The following is a 26,195-nucleotide window of genomic DNA, read 5'->3' on the forward strand; positions in this document are numbered from 1 at the left end:
GAACAAGGCGGATGTGGGGCGATGAGGCAGGGAGCGGTTCTGCACAGCAGGTAGAAAGAGACCAGGAAGCTAATGTGGCCTAAAAACTGCCCACTCCTCCCCAACACCACCGGCCTAAATAACAATGGCAAGCTAAAAGTAAAAATAAGTGTGCTCTACTAAGTAGGGAGAATGAAACAAAATTTAGGAAATAGATGATGCTCTCAAAGAAGTAGAAATCCTAGAAGGTAGAATTGATGAATCCAACCTGTTATTAAAAACAGAACTAAAAAAGACCCGAAGGCAGAGGGCAACGGAAAAAAACATTATTCTCACCCTCAGTTTTCTCTGTACAACTTTCGAATATGGTGATTAAGAAATCATGTAAACACGAAAATCCTTTCAATAGACAGTTCCAAAGTTAATAACAAAACACACCATCCAGTACCAGGCCACCCTTTTTAGGGGCTCTGCACATGACATGACAGTGACACTTTATTTGAAGAAAAGAAAGCCGAAAAAGAGAAAACGAAGAAATGTGAAGAGGAGCAGGGGCGCTCTGAGGAACCCCACCCGGCCGGCCGCAGCGAGGGCCCCGGGCCCAGTCAGACACGAGAAGCAGAGGCACTGCAAAGACTCGTGCGCCTCTCTTATTTTAATGTGAAGTGTAAAATAATAACAAATCAAAAGAACATCTCATCCATGACAATTTCCAAGCTTCCCCTGAACCACCAAAAATCAAGTTCTTCCCACAAAATAATCTCTGGTGGTGGGAGGGTGGGGGGTTTAAGCTCAGGCTTAGCCTGACTACTGAGTCACCCTGCATGGAGACCGTCCACATTCTGCACATTTACAGGCAACACTGTCTTATTATATATAAGCAGCAACTATTTCAACAATCACCACCTATCCACAGCTCCGAGTCTTCCCATATCCCCTTTCCATCCTTTCACAGAACTTTCTAGAAAGAGCAATCTACACAGTTCCCTCCATACTTCTCTTTCCTCCCTCCTGTCCATCATGAAAACACCTCTTGCTAAGGTACTAACTCATTCACTGTAGACCTTACTTACCTTATCCTTCAGACTCACAAGGAAGCTTCCTCAAATCTCTGAACCCTAAGCCTCACACCTACAGATTTTGATTCAATTCACCAGGAATGAGGCCTAGGACTCCCCCAGTATCACAGCCCCTCAATAATCCAGGTGATGATGAGAATGCCAAGGGCGGTCTCACTAGCCCATTCTGCAGAACGGCGGAGCTGATAATCCCCTTCTCCGCCCGGGTACTTCCCTGGCTGGGACTCAGAGGCTCCACTCTCTCCCGTGTCTACTTTTAGATTTGGATCCTCCCAGTATCCTTGGATGGCAGTTTCCTCTTCTGCCACTCATCCCTTAAATCTTTTTCTCACTCAAGATGTCATCCAGTCTCTTAGCTTCAGGGCCACCATGCTGCGACCAAACAGCCAGGTTAAGAATGGAATCACCCGTTCATTATCATTTTCACCCTCCCTGTCTATTCATTTCTATTGCCTTCTTCCCCTACCAGATATCCTTGACTTTTCACTGTTTATAAAATTGACTTTAAAATATTTTATATTCCAGATATTTCAAGTTACATAGAAACAGAGAGAAAAGTATAATGAACCCTATTTTTGACCTCCCAGTTTCAAAAATAAACAATATTTTATCACCCAGTTTCAAAAATGAGCAATCTTACTTCCACTATTCTGCCCATTTTCTCTAGGAGTATTTTAAGAAGAATCCCAGATGTCACATCATTTCACTGACAAAGTCTAACAAACAAGGATTTTTCTAAACATAAATATAAAACCAACATCTCACCTAACAAAATTTAAAGTATTCCTCCTCCAAATATCTTTGAAAAGCTAAGCAGTGTTTAAATCTGACCAATTTTCAACAACTATATACTTCTCCCCACAAAAGAATCCCGGGGAGAATGGGATAGCATACCAAAAAGGAATTGTTTTTATCACTTTTTAGTTATCATCACTGATGGAGCAGAGTTAGAACTGTGGCAGCATTGAGAATGCTGTGTATTTAGTACAGAAGAAAGCGAATGAGTAACTACCACACTTTTGAATTCTGTCATCCCCTGCTGTTCCGAGGAACTGTAACACAGAAAAAGTAAAGTAAGAATCTTATAAACTGAACTGGAATTGGAAGTATCGTATGAACTCAGGAAATATTTTATGCATATTTATCCTTTGTCATTAAAAAGGCCTAGAGACCATGACCTACCCAGAAGCAATGAACTCTCCTGGTGCCCAGACTATAGTGTTAAAATATCATTTCCTACTGAAAGGAAACATTGACCTGAATGACAAGATTACAATTACCACACCCAGCTAGTGGGAACGGAGAGGTCAAATGACTGGGTTCTTCCGCATGTAAACTGTAAGGAAAGGAAGGGGTTGGAAAGGGAACCTGAGGTTTGAGAAATTAAAGACGTAGAGAGAGGGGAAAAACTAAAGAACAGAAACTAGATATGTGCACGTGGGTGATAAAACCTTAAAGAACGGCAGCAAAGCAATTACTACAGAAATCAGGAAACTGATAACTTCCACAGGGAGAGGGGCTATGAGTGGAATGCGACATGCTCTTGGGCTAGGGAGGCCACTAAGATTCTGTCTCTTGCCCTGCATGGTGGTCACAAAAAATATTCATCCTATAATAATTTAACTAAGCTATATATGCTTAGTGTGGATATTTGCATTTGTATCTTATTTTCAATAGAAATGTAAAAGGAAAAGAAAGTAGAATGTGTGTTGTTAAAAAAAGGTGTACCCTAACACACACACACACACACACACTAAATGAGGAAGAAACAGCATTCCAGATCAGAAATATATGCAAAAATTTGCTAGGTTTGTGTTATAAATAAGTTTATGTAACAAAATTCTGTAATAAATTTCTAAAATACCAAATATTATTTTTACCTTCAAACAGAAAAGCTGTTCTTTCAAGTTCCAAGTTTATCATTGGACCTTATAATTTCTTATTATTTAATAAAAAATAGGCATCAGTTATAATCAGAAATCAAATATTAAACTCAACACAACGTCGTATGATACGATGGTCCTCCCTCTCTCCTACTTCAATTGTGTAAGGTTCATGGGTCAAGGACATAGAAAGATTGCAGAGTCCAGATCAATGTTTCCCAAGCACTGTGCACCATTATCAAATAAGAAAAGTTAATCTCATAAAGATGTGAACCCTTCCTCACACAGTAGATCTACACATTTAACCCAATTCCAATAACAATATTCACAGGTTTTAAGGAAGAGAGGGTGGTGACTATATATGATTGTTTTAAAGTTCATATAACTTTTTAAAACCACACACAAAAATAAATATAAAAATTTTAAACTGAACTACCTTTATCAAAAAGAAAAAAAATGATACTAAGCTCCAAGAGTTAAAAAACAGTGTGTTCCTAGTATATGCATAGGCATAGAGATAAATGAAAATAAGTATCTCAGAAGCAGACCAAAATGTGTATGGGAATTTATAATACAAAAGAAACCAAACGAGAAAAGTTGGCAGTAATCAGTAAAATCGGAATGACTAGCCAGTTACAGATTGTCAATTTTCTACTAAAATTCCCTCTTCTTTTTCTTGGACCCGTGCTGCCTGGCAGAGCCTGTATCCCCCACCCTTCCTGGCAGCAAGAAGTGTCCACATGAATGAAGTTCTCACCAATGGACGTAGGAGTAATGCGTTCAACTTCTGACCACTTGACCCGTACTTTCTCCTCTGACCTTTGCACTGAGGGAACCCAGATATGGTAGCAAGCCAGCTATGACCATGCAGATAAATATGGTGGCAGTTAGAGGGACCTGTGAATATGGGCTGTTCTGCTGACCTGCTTTGTTCCCACTTTAAGTGAGGAAAAACTCAACATCTAAGTTCTTTGAACCACTGTATATTTTAGTTCCTTAGTCAGAGCAGCTCAGCCTTTGCCTAATATAGCACCTAAAGAAAAATGAAGTTGGATTCATAGCTAACATTCCAGAAGGAGCAAGAATTTAAAACTAAAAACAAATAAAACATCACATGACAGTACCAGGAACCATGAGATAGGTTTTTAACTCTAGGAATGAAAAAGGTCTTTTAATTGTGATATAAAGTCCTGAAGCCACAAAAAGTTTGATCATGTATTTTTCTCTACAAATCTTTTTGAACATGTCTTATTGACTACCTCCTTCTACTACAGTGTAAGCTTTATGGAGCATGAGCTGGTATCTGTTTTCTACACTACTGTATATAGTCTGCTGCCTAGAACAAGTGCCATAAGAGGCATTCAATAAATATTTGTTGATTGAGTAAATTGGTAAGTTTAAGAATACAAAATTTTAAATAATCTGCACAGCAAAACAATTGTATGGCCACATACAAATGGCCAAATATAAACATCATATATCACAAGTAGAAAAAAAAGGAGAAGGGGGGACACTAATTTTTTAACACATAGGAGCTCCCTGAACTGATAATATAAAGATCAAGAAGCCAATAGGAAAATAGACGACACAAACATAAAGAGAACAGAACAGGAAATACAAATCACCTTTAAACTTATGAAAAGATATAATGTAGGGATCAGGAATCTTTTTGGCTGAGAGAGCCATGAACGCTACATATTTTAAAATGTAATTCTGTGAGAGCCATACAATGACCTGTGTACGTTATGCATTATCCAATAAAAATTTGGTGTTGTCCTGGAGGACAGCTGTGATTGGCTCCAGCCACCCACAACCATGAACATGAGCGGTAGGAAATGAATGGATTGTAATACATGAGAATGTTTTATATTTTTAATGTTATTATTTTTTTTATTAAAGATTTGTCTGCAAGCCAGATGCAGCCATCAAAAGAGCCACATCTGGCTCGCGAGCCATAGGTTCCCAAACCCTGATATAATGCCTTAAACTGCCATTTTTTTTACCTATCCATTTGGCAAAGGAAAAAACCTATTAGTTTGACAACCACACAGTGATTGGCACGAGTGTGAGGAAGCAGTGTTCTTGTTGACTGCTGGTGAAAGCTAAAACTCTGCAACCTCTATGACCAGAGCAACTTGGCAATAAATTTCCACAAAAATTAAAATGTTCATACCCTTTGACCCAGCAATTCCACTACTAGAAATGGATCCTACAGATATATGCTCATGAACATGTTTGAAATGATGTATGTACAAGGTTATTCCCTACAGCCTTGTTAATGATAATAAAACTGAAAATGATCTTTATGGCCATCAATATAGTACAGTACTGGTTAAATAAATCACAGTGTATCTCTATAGTGAAATAGTAGGAATCAATTTAAAAATAATGCAGTATTAATTAGGAAGAACTTCCAAGAAAGAGAATGTCAATTAAAAAATACAAACAGTGTATATTATTACTATTTGTGTAATAAAAAAAAAAGGAAAGAAAGAAAAAGAAATTTCAATAATCTATAGGTTGCATGCCATTATATTACGTATGCCCCAAAATCTCTGGAAAAATACACAGGAAATTGTTAACAGTAGTTGCTTCTAGGAAGGGTAATTGGGCACTGGGGAGACTTATTTTCCACTCTTTTCTCCTTTGCTAATCTCATAAATATTGATTATATTATTTTCCTAACAATAAATATTTTATAAAATAACACCACACATATTCATTATCAACCCCACATATCTGAAAACTCTGGTGATTTGGTCAACTACCCTATAAAACTACTGAGCTGAACAATTTTAACCCTGTTTCATAATTGAGAGCCACAGGGCTGGCAATTAACTAACACGATCATCTCCTCCTCCTTCTTCAAATAAGCATATATGCAAAATAAAATCATTCCTGTTATTCATTACTTCCTCTTAAAACTAACTCAACCTCATGCCACCTTAAATGGGCGTAGAAATATCTTAAAATGCTCCAAGGATGATAGCCAAAACTAACAACTATGCTAATATATTAACGCAGTCTAGTGCCAAAAAAGTTCCTTCCAGTCACTTAGAGATGAAAATTTGACAGAAATGACACCTCGACAACAGCCCTTAGAAAATAAAAACTCGTATCTTTAATGACTAAAAGTCCAAGGTCAACAGTCATGACTTTTGTTTTTTCCCTCATGTGAAAGATCTCCATAGTCCCCTTTAAATTACAGGCTAACTTCTCATGTGAGGACTGGTTATAATTCTGTAATCGCCATATAAAGAACACTAAGCAGTCATTACTTACACTGAGATGGTGCTTTAAAGGGCAACTATCCACAACATGTAGAGTAGAAGGAAAAAACAAGTCATAAAACAAAATGTAGTCATGTTCCATCAGTTTTTAAATGTATCTGTATGTGAAAAAGTATGTGTTCAAAATTACTAGTTAAGGGTTAGAGAGAGAAGAAAGGGAGAAAAATGTATCTATATATATGTCTGCACTTTATAATGTTCCGTACTATCTGAAACTAAATAATCAAAAATAAACTTTTACATAAAGAATTAAAGTTGGTTAAAGTAATAAACGAGATATCCCTTCAACGAGAAAGTACCTGACAGCTACTAGAAACCTTCCCCAAAGCTGAGGAACCTATGAGGCTGCAAAGTCCAACCCCGACAGGCTTTACTCCTGAGTTCCCTGCTTCTGTCTATAGAAGTTTCAAATCATATCTGAGCAATCCCAACATTTAACTCAAGATGCACACACACATACACCAACACTTAGCACTTAAGGCCTCCCCTTATAAACCTTTTACAGACTCTAGTCCAAAGCAGGTATTTATATTACCTCCATAGCTTAACACAACCTTAACTGCATTTCATCCAGATGGCAAGACATCTTTACAGAGATTTCAAAGTACTCCACAGGAAGCATACTATAAAAATGTAGTTCAGGCCCTGGCCTGTTGGCTCAGTGGTAGAGTATCAGCCTGGCTTTGTGAAAGTCCTGGGCTCGATTCCCTGGTCAGGGCAAACAGGAAAAGAGACCACCTGCTTCTCCACTCCTCCCTCTCTCGCCTCTCCCCCTCCATCCCCCCCATCCCCCGCAGCTATAGCTCAATTGGAGCAAGTTAGCCCCTGGCTCTAAGGATGGCTCTGTAGTCCAGGAAGGGGAGGGGAGAGGGAAGGGGAGAGGGAAGGGGAGGGGAGGGGAGAGGGAAAGGGAGGGGAGGGGAGGGGAGGGGAGGGGAGAGGGGAGGGGAGGGGAGGGGAGGGGAGGGGAGGGGAGGGGAGGGGAGGGGAGGGGAGGGGAGGGGAGGGGAGGGGAGGGGAGGGGAGGGGAGGGGGAAAAAAGGAAAGAAAAGAGAAAAAATAAAATGTAGTTCAGAAAAAGATAAAAGCATGGAGCTAGATAGTAAAAAGATCAGTGGTTGCCAGGGGTTGGGGTGGGGCTGAGAAATAGGTGGAGCACAGGAGATTTTTAAGGCAGTGAAACCATTCTGTATAATACTACATCAATATATACTTGTTTAAGCCCATCAAATATATAACACTAGAGTAAACAAGAGTAAACCTTAATGTAAACTAGGGGCTTTGGGTAATGAAGCGTCAATGCAGGTTCATCTGTTGTAATAAATGCCCCACTCTTGTGGGGACATTAATAATGGGAGAGGCTGTGCATGTATGGGGATGGAATATATAAGAACCCTCTCTGTATACTCTTTGCTCCATTTTGCTGTGAACCTAAAACTACTCTAAAACATAAAGTATATTTAAAAGGGTGGAGAGGGGAGTAGTGGCCCTGTAAAGTGAAAAGAATGGCAGAAGCATTTTATATGTAGGGAAATGTTGGTAGTACTTGAACAACTTGGCCAAAGTTAAAGAATAACTGTGTAGCTCCATCAATAAAAGCCTACCTTCTTCAAGGCAATGCAAGAACTAAGGCTGAGCCTCACCAGGATAGAGCGTCAGCCTGGGATGCTGAGGACTCATGTTTGGAACCCTGGCTTGAGCATGGGATCACAGATATGACCCCATGGTCACTGGCTTGAGCCCAAGGTCACTGGCTTGGCTGGAGCCCCCAGGTCAAGGCACATATGAGAAAGTAATCAACGAACAACTATGAGTTGATGCTTCTTGTCTCTTTCCCTTTCTCTCTCACTGAAAAAAAAAAAAAGAACTAAGGCTAAGTCCTAACTTTCTTACACTGGATTCATATATACCAACAAAACAATCATTGTGGCTAAGAAATTACCGTGTTAGATTTGATCTCTGCCAAAGAGCATTAAAAAGGGTGATTTGTTGAAATGGCTCTAGCGCTGGCTCCAGCAATGCAGCTCTGAGCGCGCCTGGGTAGAGGCTGACTCAGCTACCTTAGAGCTGGCTCCGGGTCATGTCCTCCTGCGGTCCTTCAAACAGTGTGCTCTTGCTCAGAGCTGCACTCATCAGTTCCCCGGAGAGGTCGGAAGGGAGAGGTGCTCCTGGAATCTCCTGGACTAATGCAAAGTTCTCCAACCGCTCCTGCTCCGGCAGTGCGATGCTCACACGTGGCTCCGGGCTGCGGAGGGAAGAAGAAAGACAACTGCGTAAGCAAAAGAAAACGCTGCCGTTGTGAATATACTGGCTAAAATACTTCACAAGCTTTTCAACTGGGCCCTCAGAACTAAAGGCGATTTACAATTAAAATGAGTTTGAGAAGGGTTGGCATGCACATATGTTGTTGGGGTCATACAGCCATACTGGTCTTTAAATATTTTTCCAAATGACACAAAACCCAGTTAAGACCTGCAATTGGTAAATTTCAAGATCAAGTTCCTTTAAATCTCACATATCATTTACTCTAGCCCATCATAAAAACAAATGAAAAAACCCAATGGCTTTGCATATACAATATTAATTTTTATATGTAGTTGGTTTAAAAATGTAAAGTTCAAGCAGTGCACAGTATGGAATGAAAGTCTCTTCTAGACACCCGGCCACTGTAGAGGTACCCATGTACCAGAGTGACTAGATTCTTGGATATCCACCCACAAATAATCTGGTTTTGGTCCATTTTCAAGCACCAGTCTCAGCTGTAGATAGATCTAGTTCAAAGGCTCATAAAACAATGATGAAAAGAAGCACACAGCGGAAGGGAAGGGGCTCTAGATAACTAACAAAAAAACAAAAAACCACCCAAGCTCCCTTTTCCTTTAGGAAGACTTTAAAAACATCAGCATTTGCCAAAGGAAGAGGAAATTTTTATTAGAACCAAACTTTCCCATTCAAGTAGTTAAGTGACACAAAACATTGAAAAACTCCTTTTGGAAAAGAGCACCTTTTTTTTCTTTTTAATCCCAAGGAATATTTGCCAAGGAAACTTTCACATAAATACATCTAAGCGAAAAAACAAAACTAACATACAGCATTCCTCAGTAATTATTTGGAAGGAAAATCACATCAACCTTGAAATTCAAGGAAATGCTTTGCAAATAATGTCAAACCTATCCTCACTTCGGTTTAAACTGAGGCTCACAATCAATTAGATTGTAAAATTGTAAGACATGGAAAAGGCACATTGAAACTAAGGCACGCAAAAATATCCCCCCACCCCACCCCACCCCGTTGAAAGGTCAACCAGAAATGTGACATTTTCAGCAACCATTTAGTGAAGTTATCTAGAATGGACATCCTTAAAAACAAATTCATCAGCTAAGCTGCATTCACAAACCTTGGGTTTCAGAACAAACTGTTGAAATCTTGGTATTTTCCAAGACGCCGGGGCCAGGAAAATTTGGCAGATTCACACTAAAGTTGCTTTCCCCTCTGCCAAAGAGGAACTGTGTTTTAGGAGGGCCCAGTGCTAAGCTGCCCGGCCAGGGCCAACCATGTCTTTAATGTATAAGTATGTACTGTAGGTGCAGGTTTAGATAAGCAAGAAAGTAAGAAAACACTAGAACATATTTTTCTCATTCTCTTTGTAAAAACCAGAGATGGACTTTTAAAAAAAAAAATCACAAAAGTGTGTATGCTTCTTTAGCCTTGCCCCGTCCCTGTAGAGAACTCTTTCTCTTCCTCAAAATCATGTCTAGGTTCTCCTGTCTCTGTTCAGCCTTCTCTAATGATTCTTCTATTTTCCAGATCTTTCTATTCTAATCCCCCTAGTATTTACATCCTATATGATTCAACCTGGCCCTTAACCCTCTGCCTTGAACTAGGTTTATCTCAAAACCACTTTAAACTAAACAAGGATCACACATTCTTCTTCCATATCCTTTCTTCACAGAACCTAGCACCTAGCATGTAGTTGATATTCAACAGTTAGCAAATAAAAACCATGTCTCTCGCCTGACCTGTGGTGGCACAGTGGATAAAGCATGAACCTGGAATGCCTAGGTGGCCGGTTCGAGACCCTGGGCTTGCCTGGTCAAGGCACATATGGGAGTTGATGCTTCCTGCTCCTCCCTCCTTCTCTCTCTCAGTCTCTTCTCTCTAAAAAATGAATAAATAAATAAATCTTTTTTTAAAAAAAAGAGAATAAAAAACAAACCATGTCTCCAAATTAAACATAATTTAGTCACCTGTTTTGTTTTTTTTGTGTGTATTTTTCTGAAGTTGGAAACGGGGAGGCAGTCAGACAGACTCCCGCATGCACCCAACCAGGATCCACCCAGCATGCCTACCAGGGGGCGATGCTCTGCCCATTTTGGGGCATCACTCTGCCGCAATCAGAGCCATTCTAGCACCTGAGGCAGAGGCCACAGAGCCATCCTAAGCGCCCGGGCAAACTTTGCTCCAATGGAGCCTCAGCTGCGGGAGGGGAAAAGAGAGACAGAGAGGAAGGAGAGGGGGAGGGATGGAGAAGCAGATGGGTGCTTCTCCTGTGTGCCCTGGCCAGGAATCAAACCCGGGACTCCTGCACGCCAGGCCGACGCTCTACCACTGAGCCAACCGGCCAGGGCCTATAGTCATCTGTTTTAAAATTCATCAGGCTCTCAACCCATGAATTGAAGTCAAAACTGTGGTGTCTGACCAACAACTCAGGTTGGTAAAATGGGAGCTCAAGTTGAGAGGAAATTCTTGATGCCAGTAAGTAAGCTTACAGATCCTGGAAGGTAGAGGAAAGCAGTTATGTTCAAACCCCCAAGCGAGATTCGAAAAATAATTTTTTTAAAAGGAGACATACACACCAATTAAAATCAGTGCTATAAAATAAGTATCTATATAGCAAACTCTAGCAACTTGTCACAAAACTTTCCTTAAGCTGAGATTTTTCCAAAACCTTAGCCAAATCATTTGTTTGGCTATGAAGATTTAATTATTGGCAGCTATTCATGCCTCATGCCATGAGAAAATATGACCCATAAAGGTCAGACGCACATTCCTGTGAAGTGGTGGAGGGTGAGTGTGAGGAAGGAGAAAGAGAGAAATTAAAAAAAAAAAAAAAAATCCAACTCCAAATGTGGGCTTAATACAGGACTACCTTTTTCTTTAATCCAACTTAAAAGAACATGCATAATATCTTAAAAGTCACCATAGTATGGCAGGACCTGTCTAACAGGCGGGCATAAAAGGTACTTAGAATCAAACAAGTTCTTGGCAGTCAACATAGCAGCTAAGCAACAGGAAAAAAAATTCAGCACAAATTTTTTCAACTTTTTAGCTATAACTGTATCCTTGGCTTCTTCTAGAAACTGTGGCTTCCTATCATTGCTAAACCTTGGCCTTTCAAGACATCCTCCTTTGAGTTGTGACAGATGTTAACTAGGACTTAGTGTGACCATCATTTTATAATATATACAAATATCAAACCATTATGTCATATACTTAAAACAACTAAAATGTTATATGTCAATTATACCTTAATTTAAAAATAAAACAAAAGACACCATACCGTCCAAGTCTATCCACCCAAACCCCAAAACCCAAATATATCCTGGCATATCTTACGGTAGAATTACTATTAACTGAAAGTTTTGTAAGCAGCAACACAAGCTAGCAAGCACATGGACTTAGAAAACAGCCAAACCCAGTTTTCCAACTTCCTTCATGTGAGTTTACACAAATCACTTCACCTGTGTTTCAGTTTCCTTTCCCATGAAACACAATAAATTCCTCCCACCTTTAACTGTTCTGTATAATACAGCTATCATTTAGTGGTTCTAGAACTATGCTTAGCTTCATACTTGTTTTATCTGATTTAATCCAATAACACAAAAATTGAGAGTAAGAAAGTATTATTCCCATTTGAAAGATAAGAAAATGTTAGAAAGGTTAAGTAAGACTGTCCAAGATCCCACTTTTTAAATAAGTAGCAAAACCGAGAATCAATTCAAGTTTTGCTGACTCCCAAATCTGTGTTCTTAATTACCAGGAAGTTAACATCCACCTTGACGTTTTTCAAGAATTGAATTGAATGCTCACAGCAGATATTCGCAGTGCCCGTTCCTGGTTTCTATCCCTAAGAGAATAAGAGAAGTGCTAAAACAGTGTGGCAGAAGAGCATAAAGGACACCAACCCCAAACAATAAAACAAATCACCTGCCTGATACCAAAAATGTCCTCTTGTTCTGGCTCTAAAATAATAGTACCACAACGAAGCATATAAAATACTGAAAGAATAATCCACTCCAGGCACTTGAATATGGGGGTGAGGCAGGTTTGACCTATTAGTAATTCTGGAGACATGCAATGGGGATATCCGCTGGTCTCTAAGATTCCCAGTCTCCCAGTGGGAAAAAAGTAGGTCAAATGCCCCAGACAACTGATAAACTCAGGACACCACATAGAACAAAGAACAGGGAGAGCCTCATCAAGTTGAGGAAAGATAACTGCTGATTGAATCAGGAAGTACAGGAAACACGGAGACACAGCAGAGCCTCTTCTCTGGGTGTTTACAAATCATAAATGTTAATATAATAGTCAATAATCTTTGGGACTTGGGAATGAGAAATGAGAATTCCCAGAAATTTCTCCAGAATTCCTCAATTTATAAGTTATTCTTAAAATACTTCCAAACATTCTTTTACTCATTATTATGGGTCTCTAAAAATAACCATTAAATAAGGGAAAAAACTGGATAGAACTTACAAAGAAGTGTAGCCTCTAACAAATACTCAAACGCTGGCAAAAGTGAACATTATTGAGTAGTAGTTTAACAGCAGGCCAAATCCAGCCGGCAGTTTGTTTGGTAAATAAAAATGCTATTGGAACACAGTCCTTCTTGTTCATTTTACGTATACTGTATAGCTGCTTTCACGCTAAAACATAGGAGCTGATAGTTGTGACGGAGTCCATATGGCTTGCAAAGCCTATAATATTTACTATCCATCCCTTTAAAGGAAAAGTTTGTTGACCCCTGAGATAACCTGCATTTGGATCTATAAGCAAGGTTAACAGCACTACACAGAATCACATGTTGAAACTGCCATTTTAAAGACTTATTTTACTTCGGAAACATATCTCTTGGAATACTATTCCCAGGATTTGTATACTCTATGCTATGCATATCAACTTGTATTTATTTTATTTCCAAGGATGAGTCACCAGGAGCAGCAGAGAGGGCCATGAATACACATTTGTAACCTAACAATATCTATCAGTAATCATGACTGCTTCTCTCCTCTGTGATCCTATCCTGGCCTGGCCCTGGGAAATATCCATCTTACCCGTCAGCTACGCAGGTTAGCTTTCAACTGGACATTAGTGGATTCCCTGATCTACTGATGTCTCTAAGTTGACTGTTTAATTCTCACAGGAGAATTATTAACATCTTTCCCCATTTACCTGATTTTTTAAACTGATTTTGAGGGGGATTTAGAAAATTTTCCAATAAATCCTGGGAAAGAGTTTGGCCACAGAAACATCATTTTCTCAGGTGTACATTTAAATACTGGGTAGGGATCAAATTCACTAAACTTTTAAAGAATGGAGTAAAAACAGTTGGGGAAAGATGGCAGGTATGAGAAAAAAAGTCTCCAGGATGTTTTAAGGAAAAAGTTAAGGTCCCTCTCAAAGCCTAGCAGGCATCCCCAAACTGCGGCCCCCTGAGGCCATTTATCCGCCCCGCCGCACTTCCAGAAGGGGCGCCTCTTTCATTGGTGGTCAGTGAGAGGAGCACAGTATGTGGCGGCCCCCCAACGTTCTGTGTAAAACGTTTGGGGACCCCTGGGCTAGAGAGAGGAACCAGCCGAAGCGGAGATAAAATGACAATGAGGTTTCTTAATGCTTTGGCCCCAGGTTTGGATTTAAGGCCCAAGTATCAGAGCCCCTTTCTCCTCCAAAGTTTAAATTATAAACTAAATGAAAGGAGAGGCATTCACTGTGGATTATAATAGAAATGATTGTCATTAAACACCACACTACATTTCTGAAGATAACCTGCTTATAATGTATAATCTCAATCATCCTCATCTGAATTGGTCAGGTGGCCCACCAATTCCATTTATCCAGCCAAAGACTTACTTATTTGCGCTAGAAAGATACAGCATAGGGGTCCAGGATAAAACTCAAGGGAACAAAAGTGGTGTGATACATAGCACCAAGAGGGTTCCAGCAGGAACCAAAAAGTCCTGGATTGAATCCCAGCACTGCTAATCACTAGACATGTCATCTTGGGCCAACTGTCTGAGCCACAGCCTCTCACAGGCCAGAGGGGTACCATGACTTCCTTGCACAGTTGCCACATGTGACATACATCACACACAGTAGGTGCTAATAAGTGGGAGCTATTATTATTAACTCAAGATGAAAACTGAGAATCACAAGGGTGGAATTATTAGGTTGAATCATATAGGAAGGCCAAAATTTGACCATTTTGACCCATTAGAATAGCAGTTTTAGAATAAATATTATAAAAGTCTATGAAGGGAAGCCTGAAAGGAAAGAACAGGAAAGACTAATACCCCCTACTCACTGCCCTACTGGTGGCAGCTTAGAGGAAATCCAGAAACCAAATGGGAAGGCTAGCAACTAAAACAGAATATCCCTTCCTCAACTCTCTCTAGATAGGAGAAGGTGACTTCAGGGAAGAGATTCAACAAAGGACAGGCAGGAAGACAAACACACACACACACCTCACTCCTAAATAGCCCACCTAACTCATGCACATTCTCTCTTCCCTCTTTATTCCTGTCTGCTTTTCTTTCCGTAGTCCTTTCCCTACACAATGCCCACTGGTGCCTTTTGTTAACCAGTTTGGGAAGGAAATAGCACTTCTGGTCAGTTGATGTTACCGATTGCATAGTAGACCTTGTGGAACAAGTTGGTAGCTCGATAAAGAAATTCAATGAACCCATTACATTTCCCCCCTTATTTTTCTATCTTCCCTTTAGACCACAAGTGTCAATTTTTCAAATCCTGTGAGTCCTCACCCAGTTCATGGGTCTGTGGCTGTTCCATGGAGTCATGTCAATTCCTGAGTGAGTTCTGAGATTCAAGACACTCCCCTAGCCCAAACTCAAGTGGCTCAACTCCAGCTGTGCTAAGTCTCGGAAAGGTTCTGAGTTAGGAACTAGCACACCATGCGCAGAAAGGGATAGAGAATAGGCAGGCGTAGAAAGAAGGAACGTGTCATTTCTTCTATCCTATCCCAACCCAATACTCTCAAAACAGAATCCGACTTCACTGCTAACTCGATCGTTTTCTTAGCCTGTTGGGTCCAGCTTTCATGTGTGTAAATCCGACTGCAGCATCCAGCACGCCCCATCACCAGGAGACGTTGCGTTTTATCTGTTGTCTCTCAGTAATGTGGTAATCCTTGATGATTACCCTCACACATAATGCCATGAAGGCTTTCATCATCTAATGATCTCAAAGCACTTTTGCAAGAGTTCACAGGGATGCCACCCACCTGGGCCAGAACCAGATGTTCTGGTTTTCTAAAGGGGTGTCAGCATTTTGTTATTCCTAACCTTTACTCTGGTGTTCCTATGTCTGTATACCCTCACTAAACAGATGTTAGCAAATCTTCAATGTGGAACTTCTTGAAAGTAGGGACTCTGTGTACTCAACGACCTGCTATATCCCCAACTCTGGCCCTAGCATCAGGCCAGACTTATTTGGATATCTGTGGAGTGAATAAAACTTAAAATTATAGAAAAACCAAAAGCATTAACAATTTCAAGCTCATAAACTTGGTAAAGAAAACTTCTCTGTCAGTAAATAGTTAAGTTTCTACCCTAGACTTAAATGCAGAGCAGTACAAAAAGTACCAACACTCTTGTTTGAGTGGAACAGGTTAACCCAGGAAACATAATGAAACATACCAAGAATTATATAAAAAAAAAAAAAAGTACTGTTTCATAAAGGTGGTCTTTACTTTAGAATGCCAAAACGTTTTCTTACATACATTTGTTAACTAAACAACTACTCCAAATTCAGGTTAAGTTTTTCAAGATGGTATATACAGAAATCACCAGAAACACTGAAGGGAGCTGCTATAAAAGAGGGGTACCAAAATAAATGAATAGAGAATTAAAGCTCTTAAAAACCATTCCTCCAATGCCTTCTTGAAAACATTTATGTCAATTACCAACCTAAAATAAATGTTCACCAGATCACTCCTCCTAATAAGGTTCAATGAGAATAAACTGAATAAAAGGCAATCAATACAGTGGTTCCTCATCTGTCACAGGGGTTAGGTTCCAGAAACCCCGTGATAGGCGAAAATCCGCGAAGTAGCCACCTTATATTTATTTTATTATTTATATATATACATATTAAGGCTTTCTAAACCCTTCCCACACTCTTATAAACCTTTCCCACACTAATTTTGCTTATTTTACCGCAAAAACAAAAATAATAAATATATCAAAATACCTACATACCACAAAATCCCACAATATAGCGAAAAATCCAGGATACAAAATTAGATATATACAATTTAAAAATCCACGATACAGTGAGACCGCAAAAAGTGAACCACGATATGGTGAGGGATGACTGTATTCTTTTTCTAATTGTTTGGCTTAATGTAGTATATTATCTGCTCACAGGCATAAAAACATTCCCAGTCTAGAAAGGGAACTGCTTGCCCCCTACCCGCCATGCAGAGATAATACGATAACAAACAAAAAAAATCCAGGAAAATAAAATAATAATAGTAATTAATAAATAAAAGTAAAGCAATATACAATATGGCTTTGTTTTCCTGTTGTTATTGTGTGTGCCTTTGTTTATACTACACATTCATAATTGTCAGACAAGCTATACATTTTATAAAAAGTAGTTTCCAGTCCTATAATAAATGATCTGAAAAATTAACCTGCAAGTTTCTTGAAGAGAAAAACAGCCTCTTATTTATCTTTTTAATTTTATAACAATATCCCTTTTATACTAGTCAACAAATATTTGCTGACTGATGAACAGTGATACTGATTTAAAATAAGATTCAAGTCAAGAATCTAGGTGACTCTGGGTCTATCACGGAGTGAGCAGCCTTGAGCGTTCGAGTTCTTCAAACTCTGCCCTATCATCTCAATGGGATTCTTGCAGGGATTCATCAAGGAATGATGGAAAAAACACTGAACTAATGAGTTAGATGCAGCCCTTTCCTATATAGCTCTGTGGCTGGGAAATCGCCTACCTTCTCTGGCATCCATCTTTCCTAACTATAAATTGAGAATGGTGGCGCACATTGCTAAGCTTCCCTCCAGCTCAGAGATTCTCTGTTTATACATTGCTTTTACAGTTGCTAGCAGGATTCCTCAGGTATTACGCTAACAGGAAGGGCAACCACTTCAATTGAAGATGGTTTTCCAATCTACTCCTTTACTGAGATGGCACCCAACCCATTCATTAAGAAAATAAAGTAAAAATTACATATCTCATTTTATTTAGCAATGTAGTTAACTCACAGAAAATTTGCTTTTAATTTTATTTGAGTACCAATAATTTGTTTGCCAACTGAAAGTTAATTAAGAAAACGCACAAAGAGAAGTAGAATAACAGTGGGGGTCTATCAAGAACAGCCTCTCAAGGGGCATGAGAATGCACCCAGTTCCCCAAACAAGGGATCTACATTAACAAAACTAGTGAGTATGTCCGCCTCACCCACCACCCAAAACCTGCTAATCTTACTTTATGTTCTATATTGTGCAACGGGACCACCAATGACCAAGCCAAAAACTGAGACATTCATCTTCCAAACCCCACCACTGCCTCTGTCCTAGCCCTTATTGCTGCCCACCAGCAGCACTCCACTGCCTCTCCCAAGATCTTCTCTAAGTAACTGCCAACAGTGCACGTCAATGTCCTTTGAGTTTCCTGTCCTGGACTTAGCTGTCAGTGGCTCTTCTTAGGATGTGCAGATTTCCTGATCTCCATGACCTGGCTCAAGACCTCTCCAGCCTCATCTACTCATCATCACCCCACAGGTACCCTGACCCTAATCATACCTTACAGCTCCCTGAGGACACCCCAGTCTTGTCCACCTGCTGCCTTCGCACTTGCTTGCCCAAAATGCCTTTTTCCATCTGGCGAATTGCTATGTTTCAGGATCAACTCAAGAATCACCTCCCAGTGGAAGCCCTTCCAGAAATTCCATGTTCAAACCCAGTCTGAGATCCATACACCTTCATCCGTTGTTCTAAAACTCAATTATCACAGCACCTAAAAAGTACATTTGGTAATTTTTTTTTTTTATTTTACTACCTAGTGAGTCTGTAGACTCTTTGAAATAGTATTTTTTTTCATCTCTGAAACATCAGGCATAGTCTTGGAAACATAAGGTCCTTAATAAATGTTGGTAGATGAGTGGGGAAGCCCTGATATTGAATTCAAAGCAGAAGAGAAACCCTCCAAAGGAAATATGAACAATAAAAATTATGTTAATGGATAAAAAGAGGCAGGTCTACCAGAATCCACTCAAAGAAAAAAAAAAATCTCCCAATTCCTAAATTACAGAGACTAAGAGAGAGCTAATGTATTTCTTACAAAAAGACAATGTGTAAACTTAAATGTATACACTAAACCATAGCTTCCTAATGACTTACATATGAAAACAAGGAAGTATTCCCTACTCTGATACTACAGAACATAATCTTTTTCCAAATTATATATACAAAAAAGTAACTTGAGACCAACACTCAAATACCATGCTAACACTGTGATATTACTGGAAATTAAGATGTTGTTAGCAAAATGTAAGAAGGGAGAGACCTCATCTTTTAAGAAAAATGTTCATCTTTTTTCCCAGAAAATTATCCCCGAGATCATCAGTTGGCACCAGGCCCTGAGACAATTCCCGCGGCTCAGCTCTAACTCACTGGCCTCCTTCCAGATGTCGTCAAGGTGCCAGGGACCAGAGTGGGAAAAGATGAGCTCTTCTCATGACAACGCTATCTTCTTAATGGTTCTTCCCCACCCCACCAGTCACTTTCCCAACCCCAACCTTTTTATACCACACAGTGAAAAGAACAAATGTATAAATTGCTATATAATGTAATTCAACTTAATTTAATGAGCACAAAGAAAAAAACAGACAGGAGGCCATGGCTCAAGTTAAATGTTAAGAAAAAGGAAGATCCAAGGAATAAACTTGCCTGTTATTAGCACTCACTGGCTGGGATCGCTAAGTTTACATATGAAATTGCTTACTGCATGAGTCATTTCAAATCATGACTCATTCAATGTGTTCAAGCAAACCTGCAATAAAATGACCTAGAAGTCTTGAGGCAGATGAGATTCTCCAATCAAAATAATGGGGGTAGCAAATACATCTTAGAGAAATCAAAAACATAAATGTGTTTTTTAAAAATTTTTAATCCTGTTGTTTTCATATTGCAAATGGGTACAAGAATGTGAGATTTGAGTTTATCAAAATTGGGCATGTTTTTGAACAATATTTTTTAAAAAGCAGCTCATTGAATTTTAAAAAATGGGGCGTGTTTTTTAAAAATTGGTTGAGTATTTACTATTGTGGAGGATTTTATGAGAGTCAGTCAACAATGGGCCCACTACAGGGCTGGTCCAGAAACTCAGTTTCTGTCCCATTCAGAATATGGGATAACTGGATCCTGACCTTCAACTTATACTTCAATGACTTTAGCTTTAAAATTAGTCTTACATACTGATGATGTCTTTCTGGGGTGATAAAAATATTCTAACAGATAGTGATGACAGTTGTACAATCCTGGTTTACTAAAAGCAACTAAACTGTATACCATAAAAAGGTATTCTGGGCCCTGGCCGGTTGGCTCAGTGGTAGAGCGTCGGCCTGGCGTGCAGAAGTCCCGGGTTCGATTCCCGGCCAGGGCACACAGGAGAGGCGCCCATCTGTTTCTCCACCCCTCCCCCTTTCCTTCCTCTCTGTCTTTCTCTTCCCCTCCTGCAGCGAGGCTCCATTGGAGCAAAGATGGCCCGGGTGCTGGGGATGGCTCCTTGGCCTCTGCCCCAGGCACTAGAGTGGCTCTGGTCGCGACAGAGCGACGCCCCAGATGGGCAGAGCATCGCCCCCTGGTGGGCATGCCAGGTGGATCCCGGTCGGGCGCATGCGGGAGTCTGTCTGACTGTCTATCCCCGTTTCCAGCTTCAGAAAAATACAAAAAAAAAAAAAAAAGGTATTCTGGAATATGAACTAACTCAATAAAACTATTATTTCAGCCTGACCAGGCGGTGAAGCAGTGGCTAGAGCAGGGGTCCCCAAACTTTTTACACAGGGGGCCAGTTCACTGTCCCTCAGACTGTTGGAGGGCCAGACTATAAAAAAAATATGAACAAATCCCTGTGCACACTGCACATATCTTATTTTAAAGTAAAAAAACAAAACGGGAACAAATACAATATTTAAAATAAAGAACGAGTAAATTTAAATCAACAAACTGACCAGTATTTCAATGGGAACTATGCTCCTCTCACTGACCACAAATGAAAGAGGTGCCCCTTCTGGAAGTGCAGTGGGGGCTGGATAAATAGCCTCAGGGGGCCGCATGCGGCCCGCGGGCCGTAGTTTGGGGACCCCTGGGCTAGAGCATTGGCCTGGTATGCTGACGACCCAGGTTCGAAACTCCGAGGTTGCCAGCTTGAGCGCCGACTCCTCTGGCTCAAGAACCGGGTCGCCGGCTTGAGCATGGGATCATAGATACGACCCCACAGTAGTTGGCTTGAGCCCAAAGGTAGCTGGCCTGAGCAAGGGGTCAATGGCTCGGCTGGAGCCCCTACCCCGTCAAGGTACATATGAGAGAGCAGTCAATGAACAACTAAGGCACCACAACTATGAGTTGATGCTTCTCATCTCTCTCCCTTCCTGTCTGTATGTCCCTGTCCCTCTCTCATTCTCTCTCTTGCTAAAGTGTATGTGTGTATGTATGTATACACACACACACACACACACACACACACACACACACACACAATTTTTAAAAATAGTCAGAAAGCTCTTACACCTTTCTCTGTACAACTTAGGCCTTGAGTGCATGGCGTGTTCTGCATGCTAACGACATGGACATAGTTTGCCACCCAATTCATTTCTGTGGAAGGAGCCAAAGGCTTAGAATCCCAGTTTGGGAACTGAACCTATGTCTGCCACTTCCCAGGCTCTGGGATCTTGAGCATGTTACTGTCTGAACCCCAGTCCCCAGTTATAAAACAGGCAAACAGCACCTACCTATCAGATGAAGAGACTGAGAATCTGCAAATCACCACCAAGCTCAGACTGAGGGTAACATGGCAAAATATTAAAACACCGTGGGCTCTAAATAGAAAATGGCAGGTGTTGGGAGAAAATAAAAGGGAAGATGCAAAAGTATTGAATAGGAAGGATGTAGCCAGTGAAGACCAGGACCAAAGCCAGCTTCCCTTGAATCAGGGCAATCCCTCTAGAATCCTTTTTTAGGTTCTAATGATGCTTTGGGGTGGGAGTGATGTGGGGTGGGAAGGTGAGGAGCATGTGGTAGTATCAAGACTACATCATCTATCATATTTAAGTCTCTAGATTTGTTATGCAATTAATTTATGTGAGTGACCACAAAGGAGAAACATTTTCTGTATTTTTAATCTCTAGTGTCATTAAGTACTCACTCCATTAATGGAATTAATTGCCTCTGGATTTGAGTTGCTATTAATTAGAACACAAAGTTTTGCACCAAGACTCATTTTTATAGATTAATTTTATTCAATAAAACATGCCTGAAGTTGATTGTTATAGTGTTTTCACAACAAACCTCAAGATTCCATACCCGTGATTAATTTACATCGGCACAAGTTGAAACATCAGCTTTTTGATCATTTGTGATATTGCAACTCTTAAGAAGCAACTTACTTGACAATTAATACGAACAATCTATATTTACCATCAATAACCCAAATTCCCAACTGGGCCAGAATTGAATGTGAAATTACATTTTCACTGTGCTTTTAATAACACCGTGCTTTTAATAACACCATTTCTCACTAAAAATGTGCTCTATTTCTCCAAGCCACAATTAAAGAGAAAAGGAATCTTTAAAAAAATACATTATAATATGTGCATATTTACATGTACACACATATATACACACACACACACATAAATTTAAATATATCAACTTCATATGACAATTTTCTAGCCTTAAAGAGCAATTCAAGAAGTGCTAAGAAGACTAGCAAGTTATCAGCCCTGTCCTCCCGCAAGTGGAGACTACACAACAACCAGCAACAACCAGCTAAGTTCTCTAACTCGATGGGTTAACAAACTAGTCTTCCTCAGCTGCACCTGAAAGTGCCGGGGATCTTTCTCCAGTGGAGCTGGAGAGTGAGCTAAACACCCTGAGATGGGATTCTTTCAATAAGAAAACAGGACCAAGAAAGTGCAACAAGTGTGACGTGAGCATAAAAAGGAAATAGAGACATTAGCAAGAGCCTGTGTTTACCATTCACACTGTCAACAATTCTGAAAAATTCACTGCGTTGCAGGTCACTAAACTCTCATCCTTTTCATAAACACTCATCTCCCTAACTCTGCCTTTTAATTTTATAAATCCCAGAGGGAAATGATAATGTTCTATAAGTTTAAGAATGTCTTATTTTCTAAAATTGGCAGGAAGGAAAAGGCTAGCTTCTGTTAGTTCTAATTTTGAATGCATTAAGAATTGGAGGAGGGAACTCTTCGATAATAAACTTTTTCTTTTTTAACATTTTAGTTGTTTCATGTGCAGCATTTTTGTTGGTTCTACCAACATCGCTGCGCAGTCAGGTTTATTTTAAGACAACACATTCTGGCATAAATTCAACTGCGTCTCCTAGAACTTATAACCAAATTTAGACTGGTTTAACACAACCACGAGCTGTCCTTCCATCATTTTTCTCTTTGGACATCTGAAGAGTGGGTCAGATACATGTCTAGAAGTTATTTTATTTTAAATGTCATTTTATATAAACTTTCCTAGCACATACACACACTAATGCTTTAACTTCTAATGCCTTTGGCTAAGACAAGATCCAATATGTAAGGTAATTTAGGGGGAAATAAAGGCAAATGAATATGAATATTCCACGGAAGTATGGGCATACCAGGGTTGAGAAAAGCTTCCATAGCTTTCATATGTAAATAAGTTCTCTCTTTAGAGGGAGTTGAGGTTTATTATACATCCAACAGGAAGTATAATAAAGAACCAATCTATCTTACAAATATTTACTGCCACTTCTCAAATACTGTATGAATTCATGGGTACAGTACATACACACACATGTGTAATACATTTATTTATAATCAATCCACGTATACTAAAAATGCAGCTACAACCAGTAGTGAAGACCCTGATTTTCTTTTTTTAGTTACCGGCACTCCATGCCCTACTCCATGCCAAGATGTCCTCAATCACTATAGTCTTCCTGCCCTGAACTGTGGCTAAAATCCAGAACTGAGGCCAGACTGCCTGAGTTAGCATTCAGGCCCTGCCATTTGCTACCTTTAGGGCCTCGGGTGTGCCTCTTAACATACCTTATCTCTTTCCTCCGCAAAGTTAAAATTTAAAAAATTGTGCCTGTCTCCCAAAGTAATTATAAGTATTAAATGAGTGAATATATATAAAGCACTCAAAGCAGAACCTGATATATGACCACCTTTAAAGTGTAAAACATTACTGTTATTGATGCTGTTGTTAATATTAGACCCACAGTCTTGACTTGTGATACTCACTTCCTTTTCTTAACAGCTCTTACATTGTAACAACTAAAAAGTATAGTCACTTTGTCTTGCCTTTGAATTCAATTCTTCTCTCACTCTGGAAGACAGAATAAAAGGCGAAGGAGTGTCCTGCTGAATTGGATCTGAAGTGTGAGGGCAAGAACTTCTTTCCCTCAATAATGAATAATACATCATTACAACAGTCACAGTGGACTGCAATCTAGCTCTGCTCCACAGCAGGACTGAAGACCAATGGTAGACGCAAGAATCCTTCAACCAGTCAAGTTTACTGGTAGACAACAGGTAAAATTTCACATTGATAAGAAGTATGTAGATTCCATCCCCCAAGGGTTTTTATCTACAATGAAGAGAAAACTGAACACAAATCACCGCCAACCAACCAACCAACCAGCCAGTGATGCCTTCAATATACTTGATCTATTCTTTATCAGTATGGATGCATATGTGAATATCTATCAAGAATACTAAGGAACAATTTATACTATAAAATCCAACCATGAAAACCCAAGTGTCAAATCTAGAACTCACCCAAATCCTTTAAACATATAAACTTAATACATGCTGCTCTGACATTTGGAAAAAGATAGGTTGGCACAGCACTGCGAGAATGACACGGGAAAGCCATTCAATGTCTAATATCAATCACCAAGGGATCTTATTTCCACAGAACAGTCTCTCTACCTTGCCATCTAAAGAAAAACTATACCACATACTTAAAAAAAAAGACTAACATAAAAGCTTTATCTAAAAGGACATAGTTTTCCCCTAGATCTTACTTTGTCATCTTTAGTCACAAGAGAGAAGAAACGATGCTTGAGATCCTGTGGCCACGGGCACTTGGTGTGGCCGGGAGAGGTCTGCAGCTAGGCACCTTGAGACTGCTCACAATCCACATGTAGTTTCCAAAAAGGGACATATACGTTGTACCTAAAATCATGACTTATCGCTGTTCCCTACTCTTTCATCCAAAGTCTTCACTTTGCACTCAGAGTCCTCTATCTCCAAAGGGTAACCAGGCCAAGCCTCACTCCCAGCCAACCAGCAGCAGACATTTTTATGAAGATTCACTTGCCCTCGGGTGCTTGGGCAGCCATCCTTGTTCTCCCTGCCCCTGGCTTTGCCCACCAAGAAATGGTGGCGACCTTCTGACAGCAAGACTTTGTCCTTCCTGTTCAGTCCTGAATCCCAATGCCCCGTCATGGTGCCTGACAAAGGGCACGCATTTATGGGTGTGTACGGAAAAATAAGGACTGTCTCTCTTCCTTCTTTGGGACCTTTCAGTATTTTTTTAATTTACTTATTTATTCATCTTAGAGGAGAGAGAGAGAGAGAGAGAGAGAGAGAGAGAGAGAGAGAGAAAGAGAGAAAGGGGGGAGGAGCAGGAAGCATCAACTCCCATATGTGCCTTGACCAGACAAGTACAGGGTTTTGAACCGGCGACCTCAGCGTTCCAGGTCGACACTTTATCCACTGTGCCACCACAGATCAGGCATCCTTTCAGGATTTAAGAGCTGTGCATGTCCCTACCTCCACTGCCAGCATTCTGATAAGTCTAGATAAAGAATGCCCACACCTCCTCTTTGGATGTCCACTGCAATTATGTATAATAAATAACATACTTTTGGTCTATGTAATTTGTTTTATTCCAGCTGCACCCAAGTGCAGGAGGAACAGATTCTGCAGCCTTCAGAAACTTAATTTCTCAAGATTTCCGCCCCTCTTATGTGTGAAATGAAGGCTGCAAATACCAACTTCCCAATACATGTAATGTCTGTGGCACAAGACTTGGAACAAAAGTAAACACTCAAATACCCGCTTTCTCCCCCTCATATACCATAAAGTAAAAAGTCAGAGTAACTTAGATGTTAAACTCACAGGAAACAAAGACAGGACTAGGTCATCAGCTCTGAACTTGAATTTTCAGAGCTGCTTTTCTATATCACTCAAATAGCACGTCCTTCCTTCCCTTCTCCGGAGACCTGAGGCTCACCGGTCCGGGAGACAGTGAGTTCCCAGGGTCAGTGGTCTCCTGCACGTCCCATGCTGACACAGGGTCTGGGCAGAAGACTTATTCAGAGAATGGGATGGGAAAGCACACACAGAGTGAATGTGACTAAACCCAGCCTTTGCCACTCTCCAAAATGAGATGTGACAAAAAAGAATTTTGCTGCTA

The 26,195-nt window shown here is 40.1% G+C and overlaps 1 protein-coding gene across 2 annotated transcripts in view; it reads right to left on the reverse strand.

Annotated features, from left to right (window-relative positions):
* Nucleotides 1-26,195, reverse strand: part of ACVR1 (activin A receptor type 1) — a 131,807-nt gene that overhangs the window by 69,944 nt on the left and 35,668 nt on the right. Inside the window, exons 2-3 of one of the 2 annotated variants that reach the window (XM_066345083.1) lie at nt 10,251-10,389; nt 8,292-8,476 (exon numbers count right to left, since the gene is read on the reverse strand). The gene's annotated coding sequence lies outside the window, so the exon portion shown is untranslated. Of the gene's footprint in view, nt 1-8,173; nt 8,477-10,250; nt 10,390-26,195 lie in introns of both variants that reach the window. The other variant, XM_066345084.1, reaches the window with a different exon arrangement.

Source organism: Saccopteryx leptura, chromosome 7 (assembly GCF_036850995.1).
Source record: "Saccopteryx leptura isolate mSacLep1 chromosome 7, mSacLep1_pri_phased_curated, whole genome shotgun sequence".
In the NCBI taxonomy this organism is placed as follows: domain Eukaryota; kingdom Metazoa; phylum Chordata; class Mammalia; order Chiroptera; family Emballonuridae; genus Saccopteryx; species Saccopteryx leptura.